General features: G+C 34.3%; 1 protein-coding gene across 1 annotated transcript in view; it reads right to left on the bottom strand.

Annotated features, from left to right (window-relative positions):
• Window positions 1–10048, bottom strand: part of WDR70 (WD repeat domain 70) — a 315052-nt gene that overhangs the window by 285320 nt on the left and 19684 nt on the right. The window lies entirely within an intron of this gene.

The raw sequence follows: 10048 nt of genomic DNA, 5'->3' as shown, positions 1-10048 counted from the left end.
AGCACCTCTTGTATACTCCTGGATAGAGCTGGAACACATTCTACTAAGTGAAGTATCCCACGAATGGAAAAAAAAGCACCACATATACTCACCATCAAATTGGTATTAACTGATCAACACATAAGTGCACATATAAGAATAACATTTATTGGATGTCGGGCAGGGGAGAGGGGGAGGGAAGAGGAGGGGACGGGTATATGCATACACAAAGAGTGCGATGCATACCATCCAAGGGATGGACACACTTGAAACTCAGACTTGCGGGGGGAGGGGGGGCTAGGGCAACATACATAACCTAAACATCTGTACCCCCATAACATGCTGAAACAAACAAACAAACAAAAAACAGAAAAATAAATAAATAAATAAAATGAACCAAAAAAGATTACACCTCATTTCTGAAGAAAAACAACAGATAAACAGCAGAATCAGATAGACACAAAAGAATTCAAATGAAATTCATGCATGTTAATATAGTAATCAAATGATAAGAGTTTAAAGATTGCATTAGTATCCATAAACTTTATGGTTTTTGTTCCTTTTGAGAAAGGTAGCTAATGTTCACAATGCATGAAATAAAATCAAATACACAGAATATATATACATGTCATATAATGTTAAAGGACTATTCACAAGGCTAAAAAGAACAAAAAAAACCCAAAGTAAATAAATAAATAACTTGTCATTGCTATAACTGAAAACAACAAACATTGAGAATAAATATACTCTGACTGCATAGTTGCTATGTGCCCCCATTATCCATCCTTCATATTGGCAGCATTAAATTTTAGCTGGATTTCTGACTTCCAAAAAGAAATACTATACTTCTCAAATGAAATAAGATATAAAGTTCAGAATGAATAGCCAGATTTAAGTCAGCAAATAAACTAAGTTGGGCTAATTATTTAATCCCTGTGGGGGAAAAAATTGAGAAATATTTGCTGATTTAGTGGTTCTTAGTTATTCAAATTATTTTAGGTATTGGAAAGCTTTATAGGATTCTTTATATTCAGGCACATCTCTCCTTAACTTTACTCCTAATTCTTTGTTGTTATCCCTGTTATGAAAAAGGTATCCCTTTTTCATTTTTCAATCCTTTAAACTGGACACTATTAATCTGTTACAACAGTTTTAATTAGTCCCTTTTAAGGTAAGGTCATATCGACTACAATATTCTCACCTCTTCCTTACTATGTAGTATTGATCATTTCAGTTTGATTTAATTGGCAAAAATGTCTGGAATAATATTAACTGATAACATGACAGATATCATCTTTATTTCATTCCTGATCTTAAAGAGAACATCTCTATTGCTCCTTAATTATGTATAACACTGACTCTTGGTATGAAGCATGAATGAATTATTTAACATGGTATGAAAGTTTCATTTTTAAATGTTTTTATTAGAAATTGTTAAATTGTGTTCAATTTCCCTTTTACTATCTATTAAAATAAATGACCTTAATGATAATAGCTAACATTAATTGAGCACTTTAAATACCAAGCACATTGATTCATTTAATCTATCCACACAACTTGAGTTGAGAATTCTATGAGCCTCATTTTATAGAGGAGAAAAGACAGACACAGAGAGGTTAAATAATTTGCCAAATATCACACAGCTTTAAACTGAAAGAGCCCAATCTGGCTCTAGAACCCCTTCTCTTAATCACTATTCTATATTGCCTCCTTGTATCTACATCTTGCTACTTTTTTTAGCCTGGATTTTTATTATAGTAATTCAGTTAAGAGTGGAAGCTCGAAGACTTCAGTGGCTACTGACATTGAAGTGATATTAGATTAGACTAAGGCAGTAGTAATGGAGACAAAGAGAAGTGCAGAGATCTGGCATATGCTTTGAAGACAGAGCCAACAAGACTTACTAATGGATTAGAGACTGGATGTGAGGTATGAGGGAAAGAGGAATGATGGCGACTAGGTTTTGTGGCTTACCCATAACAAGTATTTAGAAATTGTTTCTCATGTTTTATGTTAAATTTTATGTTCCTTGGTTTTCCTTTTTCCCTTTATTCTTCCTAATTTATGCTTTCTTACGGCATTTCTTCCTAATTTGTGCTTTCTTATGGCATTTCATCTCCTTAGATCCTTTTTTGAGATAAGGTAAGATATCAATAAATAAGTTTGTTTGTTTGTTTGTTTATTTATTTGAGACAGAGTCTGTGTTGCCCGGGCTAGAGTGCCATGGCGTCAGTCTAGCTCACAGCAACCTCAAACTCGTGGGCTCAAGTGATCCTCCTGCCTCAGCCTCCCGAGTAGCTGGGACTACAGGCACATGCCACCATGCCTGGCTAATTTTTTCTATACATTTTTAGTTGTCCAATTAATTTCTTTCTATTTTTAGTAGAGATGGGGTCTCGCTCTTGCTCAGGCTGGTTTTGAACTCCCGAGCTCACACAATCCGCCCGCCTTGGCCTCCCAGAGAGCTAGGATTACAGGCGTGAGCCACCGCGCCTGGCCAATAAATAAGTTTATTTACTAGTACTTAGGATTTATTCTATATTCATGTTTGATACTGTTCTTTTTGGGTTTCTTTCTCTATTTCTTCTAGGTTTTTGAACTGAGGTCATAATTGCTTTATAATGAAGGACCATTAACTGTTTGTAATCCCATTAATTTTTTCTAATTATGGGAACAGCTATGATCAATGTGGAAGCTGGAAAAGTATAAATAAGTATAAGGCAGAAATAAACAATATCCTCACTCCCACAATCCAGAAGCAAGCAATGGAAGTACTTTGTTCCACACATATGTATCATTTAAATTGTTGAAATCATACTGTTAGTTTTACATCCTTTCTCAGTGCTACCGAAAATTCTTATTAAAGATGTTTAGTGACTTTACTAAAGATGTTTAGTGACTGCATAATATTTTATATGACTATACCACAATTTGTCCTTCTCCTTATTATTAGGTATTTATATTATTTCTAATTATTCTAATGTTTTATATATTTTTGTTATTTTCAATTTTGAGACATGGAACCCTTCCATTAAGAGAAAGCTGTAAGGAACCCTAATACGAAACAAAATTGATCTAGTTAAAAACTGATAGGAGGGACCCAATCCCACCATACTATACCACACCCCCAACAGTGCTGCCTGGAAGAGATTCTGAAAACCACCATTACAAGCAGTACTATGATAATTACCTTTGCACATAAAGCTTTTGTCCAAATCTTTTATTATTTCCTTAGGAGAGAATCTGAGAAGGAATATTATTGACTTTAAAGGAAATTAACATTTTTAAGGCTCTTGATACTCACTAATACAGTTTCAACAATAAAAATAATAACTGCCAGAGCTACAGGCTCTATTCCTAGAAATCTATATGTTCATAGCCCTTCAGAGAATATGATGATAATTTAACAGGTGTAATTAATTCAGGCACTAAAAGGATATAAAAGTGAATAAGATTCAAAAAAACAGGAGCTTACAACATCTCCTATGTCATCTTCGAAGCAATTAAACACTAACAGTTCTAAAGACACCAATCTTCACATATTATGGAAGAAGTATTTTTTCAAAGAATAATGACCAAAATAAATGTGAACTCTCAGCTATCTGAGAGAAAGAATGTTTTTATAAGTTTTATATGAAAACTTCAAACTGGCTTCCCTATCCTAGAGAAACAAGGCAGCAATTTCATAACCTCCTTTTTATAGAAACAATATTTTGTAAGCAATATCCCATATCCTTAAGTATCTGCTTGAGCCCAGGAGATGGAGGTTGTTGCAGTGAGCTGTGATGATGCCATTGTATTCTAGCCCCGGTGACAGAGCGAGACTGTCTCAAAAAAAAAAAAAAAGAAAGAAAGAAAGAGAAGAAACACTGGGTTAAAGAAAGGTTATTTTAAAGAATATTATCCCATTAATTTCAATAATATTTTCTGAAATATTTAGCCACTCATGATGCGACCTTGGCAGCTTTTCTATAAAGTAGAATGTCTTTCTAAAAAGCCACAGTGCTTTACAAGTTTCTGAGCAACAAAAAACTCAAATTGCATTCAGAAATCGCCAGATAGTGCCCTGTCTGCTGCGTGGTTTGTTTTCCCTCATTTAGGGGATGAATACTATTATTTGCAATGTGATTCGTGTTACAGATAGTTTAATCTTGCAGTAGTGAGGAAAAGAGACTGAAACAGAAAATCCTAGATGGAAAGAGATCAGCTAAGTGGCTACAGCAAAAGTTTAAGTGGGAGAAAGTAAAAGCATGAGTTGGATTTTAGATGTGTTGAATTTAGAATATTCTTGGAGCTTAAATTTGTACATGTTTCATGAGTGACTAGAAATTTGGATATGAAGTTATAATAAGATAAAGCAATGCCTCCAGTTGCCCTGAGTGAACAAGAGTCATGAGAAAAGAAGATGTAAGAAACCCAACCCAGGCCAAATGTCAAATGATAAAGTAAGCAAGAACAGATCCTTAGAGAATGCTTATGACTGATGCAATGTAAGGAAATTTGAAGTAGTAAAAAAGTCTATAGCAAAAATATAAGCACTGCCAGAGCAGAGGTCTGTCTGTTTTATCCATCGCTGAATCCCCAATACCTAGAAAGTGCCTGACTCATAAGAGGTTCGGTAACTATCTATTGAATAAACAGTCCACGACATATGCAGCAAACCAAGAGTACAAAGAAATGGCAAAGGAAGAGTTTCAAAGAAGATGTCAACAGTCTCCAATATTGCAGAGGTTGTAGAATGAGGCCTGAAGAAAGGTCTCTGAATTTGCACATTTGGATTGGTGACTGGGGAGCTCTGTGAGAAGAGTTTCAGTGAAATAGTAAGGGCAGAAGCTGACAAAAAATATTTAAGGAGAAAACATGTGGTGATGAAGTAGCAGTGGCAAATACAGATACTTCTTTTGAGACATTGGACAATAAGGAAAAGGAGTGGGTTGGAACAGTAGCTTGGAGGGAAAACTGAGTTACAGGAAGATTTTGGTACGTTTGCAAGCTTTGAGCCAAGAAAAAATAGAAAGTAAAAAAGGCTGAAAGCAAAAAATGAATTAAAAGATACAAAAAATTAATAATGATGGATCCAAATACAAGAGATAAAAGGAGAGGAAATCAAGAGAACCTATAGAATGGTTAAACCTTGGTAGGTAAATGAGACAATTCTGATGTATCCCAAATTGTAAAACTATAACTAGCATTCTGATATCAATCCCTAGTAATTTTGCTTAGCATTACCTTAAACTATATTTCCTGAAGGAAATAAATTCAGTTTCTCCATCAACAAGAAAAGAACTACTAGACCTTAAGTCCTACCAAAAAAAAATAAAATTCTTTAAAGGTCATAAATATTTGAATTCAATGCTGAAACAACGGCCTTAAAGGCTGCTATGCAAATTACCTAAAAGGAAGCATGCTAACGTGTCTACCTATATCATTCAATAACATGTAGGTTCAAGACATTAATCAGTAGACTTCCTTTGCCAATTATCCCTGATCTATTATTGTTTGATCTAGAAGGCTGCCAACATCTCCCATATCTGAATCAACATGAGAACACAACAAAGCAGAAAAGTTGTGTTCTCACTCAAAACCTAAAAAACAACCTGACGTTGCCATTCATCCAGTATCAAACCACACAGTATGAAAATTGAAGGCCTTCATTCAAGGCCAATATAATCTATATAATTAATTATAATTTACAATTCAGTGGAAGGCCATTGCAAAGTTACATAAACATTTCCAAAATTCTAAGCTGTTTCACCCACCATCTTGCCCCAACCTTTGAAATATTGGTTGTGCTCTAAGTCAGAAAGAGAACTAGAAGGAGATATGGAAAAGAAACGGGGATCCACTCCTGTTTTGTCTTCCTCCTAAAGGTTTCAGAGATAGCCCACCAGCAATGCTACTAAGCTTTATGTGATCAATCACTGCACACTTTTAAAACTAAGGCAGTTGTTGACAAATATCACTAACAGCCTTGCCTTAACCTCCATATAATTTTAGCAGCATTTTCTTTTTTACCATGTTTATAAAAGAAAAGGTACAACCACAAAAACACTTAAAAATGTGCATCCAAAAAGAACCAGTGCATATCATCCTATAAAAACCAGAAAACTGTTAGTCAGTCTCCTGATATACTTTAATTCCATGTGTGAGAGGCTTAAGCTTCCAAGTGGGCTTCTGAACCTCATATCCAACCATGCTTTAACTTCTCTGCCTAGCTGCATTTTGGGTTTACTCATATAACAGTTCCAAGTCAAAGGTTTGATCTTCCTTACCAATTCACTGTTCTAACCATGCTGATTTTACCATCATCCTAATCTAATCTTGTACATCGTGCCTTTGTTACTTCCATTCACTCTTTCTAAACATTATATGACCTACAACCACCATATCCATCAAAATATAACCCTCAAAAATAAAATACCTAGGAATATTTTTCTAGATCTGTGAAAAATATTATTGGTATTTTAATAGTGATTGCATTGAATCTATAGATCACTTTGGGCAGTATAGACATTTCAACAATGTTGATTCTGCCAATCCATGAGCATGGTATGATTTTCCATCTGTTTACGTCCTCTGCTATTTCCTTCCTCAGTGTTTTGTAGTTTTCCCTGTAGAGATCTTTCACCTCCTTAGTTAAATATATTCCTAGGTATTTTATGTTCTTTGTTGCTATTGTGAAAAGTATTGAGTCTTTGATTCGGTTCTCAGTTTGGCTATTGTTGGGGTATATGAATGCTACTGATTTGTGCACATTGATTTTGTAACCTGAGACTTTGCTGAATTTATCAATTCCAGTAGTTTCATGGCAGAATCTTTGGGGTTTTCTAGATATAAGATCATATCATCAGCAAAGAGCCATAGTTTGACCTCTTCTACCCCATGTGGATGCCCTTGATTTCCTTCTCTTGTCTGATTGCTCTGGCTAGGACTTCCAGCACTATGGTGAATAGAAGTGGTGACAGAGGGCTACCTTGTCTGGTTCCAGTCCTAAGCATTTGTACCCCTAAATAAGACCCCAAATAGCCAAAGCAATCCTGAGCAAAAACAATAACACTGAAGGCATCATACTGCCTGACTTCAAAATATACTACAAATCTATAATAACCACACAGCATGGTACTAGCATTAAAGCAGACACTTAAACCAATGGAACAGAATAGAAAACTCAGAAATAAATCCACATATTTACAGCCAACTGATGTTTGACAAAGGCACCAAGAATATACATTAGGGAGAGGACAGTCTCTTCAATAATGGTGCTGGGAAAACTGGACATCCATATGCAGAAGAAAGAAACCAGATATCTATCTCTCACCATAGACAAAAATCAACTTAAAATGGATTAAAGACCTAACTGCAAGACCCAAAACTGAGATTACTAGAAGAAAACAGAGGAAACACTTTAGGACACTGGTCTGGGCAAAGATTTTATGGATAAGACCTCAAAAGCAAAGACAACAAAAGTAAAAATAGACAAATGGGATTACATCAAACTAAAAAGCTGCACAGCAAAGGAAACAATCAACAAAGTGAAAAGACAACCTATAGAATGGGAGAAAATATTTACAAACTATTCCTCCAAGGGATTCATATCCAGATATACTAGGAAATCAAATAACTCAACAGCAAAAAAAAACCCCACAAATAATCCAATTTTTAAAAATAATCTGAATAGACATTTCTCAAAATATGCCATACAAATGGCCAACAAGGCATATAAACTCAACATCACTTATCATCTGGGAAATGCAAATCAAAATCAAAACAAGATACTATTTCACCTCATTTACAATGGCTATTTTTAAAAAGACATAAAATTTAACAAACGCTGGTGAAGATGCAGAGAAAAAGGAACTCTTATACCTTCTTAGTAGGAATATAAATTAGCATAGCCATTATGGAAAACAGTATGGAGGTTCCTCAAAAAACTAAATAGAACTACCATATGATCCAGCAGTTCTGCTACTGAGTACGTATACAAAATAAAGAAAATCAATATATTGAAGAGATACCTATTATACATCACCAGGTTTATTGCAGCACTATTCACAATAGCCTAAATATGGGATCAACCTAAGTGTCCCTCAGTGGATGAATAGATAAAGAAAATGTGGTGTATATACATACACAATGGAATGTTAGCCATAAGAAAGAATAAAATATTATCATTTGCAGCAAGTGCAGGTCATTATGGTAAATGAAATAAGCTAAGCACATAAAGACAAATATTGCATGTTCTCTCACTCATATGTAGGAGCTAAAAAAGTGGATCTCATGAAGACAGAGATTGGTGGTTACCAGAGGCTGGGAAGGGTAGGGGGCCAGAGGAGATAAAAAGACATTGATTAATGTGTCCAAATATACAGTTAGATAGAACAAATAAGACCTAATGTTCCACAGATCAGTAGGGTGACTATAGTTAATAATTCATTATACATTTCAAAATAGCTAGCATAATTCATATGTTCCTAGCATAGAGACAAATATTTAAGGTGATGGATAACCTAACTATTCTAATTTGATCTTTATACATTATAGAAATATATCAAAACTATCACAAGTACCCAAAATATATTTACATCTATTACATATCAATAAAAAAAAAAACACTAAAAATGTAATTATCATATGGTCCAGCAATCCCACTACTGGGTATATGTCCAAAAGAAAGGAAATTAGAGTAGGGCTTGGTGGCTCATGCCTGTATTCCTACCACTCTGAGAGGTTGAGGCGGGAGGATTGCTTGAGGCCAGGAGTTTGAGACCAGCCAGAGCAAGCGCAAGACCTGGTCTCTACAAAAATAGAAAAAAAAAATTAGCCGGGTGTGGTGGTGCATGCCTGTAGTCCTAGCTACTCGGGAGGCTGAGGCAGTCAGATTGCTTGAGCCCAGGAGTTTGAGGTTGTAGTGAGCTATGATGACGCAACTACACTCTAGCCTGAGTGACAGAGTGAGACTGCCTCAAACAAACAAAAAAATTAAAATAAGGAAATCAACAAAGATAAGTCTGCTTTGTATTATCCCACTATGATGGCAATTCTAAATATTTGTCAAGTTTAGACACTATATTTTGTTGTTTTAATAGTATGGTTACTGTTGAGTTTTAATTATAAATGTGTGAGTTTCAATTAACACATTTTAATTACTTATTTTTTAATAAAAATTGTATTCTACATGAAGTTAATTTGGAGAACTCCCAGTTATACAGCCTGTACCACACACGTACAAACACACTCACCTATACAGGTTTCCAGAGAATGTTTTTAATGGTTCAGAACCATTCAAGCTTATTTCAAGGGTAATTTCATATCTTTAATCCCTACTGTACTATACATTGCTGCATTTAAACAGTAGATTCAAAATCAACAATGATTATAAAGACAAATAAACAAAATGAGTAAATTCAATTCTGTTTTCTACGAATGCCAGAAAAAAAAAAAAGATGGTACAGGGTTGGCAAAAGAATTCAAAAAGGCAAAGTTTGAATGCCTCAACTGCTTTGCTTTCACCAAAAACATTCTAAAGCAATGGATCATTTAATGACAGTGTTTGTCATCATTTAGACATTTTCTCTGATTTTTACAGAAGAAAACTTTAGAAGTTTTCACCAAATGTAACAGAAGATGATGAATTTTCTAGTAAAGAGAGTTTAGTGAAAATATTTAGACTACAGAGATACCTAAAAGCCACTAGGATTGACATCAAAGGAAAAAAGATATGGTTAACATTGCAATTTTTGGAATTTATCGTAAAACATAATTTTTAATCAAATTTATCCTTTTTTATTCTTAAATTTCTCTTTTCCTAATTTTACATATGGACACACACAAATATGTATGTATGCATCTGTGTATATATACTCATACACACACATATCTGTTGTTTCATGTGAAAGAAAAATTTATAAAATTTAAAGAAAACAATAAAATTATTTTTTTGTCCTTACGATATGGATAGATTTCATAAATAGGACATACAAATATCAAAACATATAGAAAAATACAAATGTTTTAACTATATTTGGATTAAGAACATCTGCTTCTCAAAATACACATTAAATGATGAAAA

The sequence above is a fragment of the Propithecus coquereli genome, unplaced genomic scaffold, assembly GCF_000956105.1.
Source record: "Propithecus coquereli isolate 6110/MARCELLA unplaced genomic scaffold, Pcoq_1.0 Scaffold110, whole genome shotgun sequence".
Taxonomy (NCBI): domain Eukaryota; kingdom Metazoa; phylum Chordata; class Mammalia; order Primates; family Indriidae; genus Propithecus; species Propithecus coquereli.
Note: the sequence above shows the minus strand (reverse complement) of the source record. Positions and strands in the feature narration are given on the sequence as shown.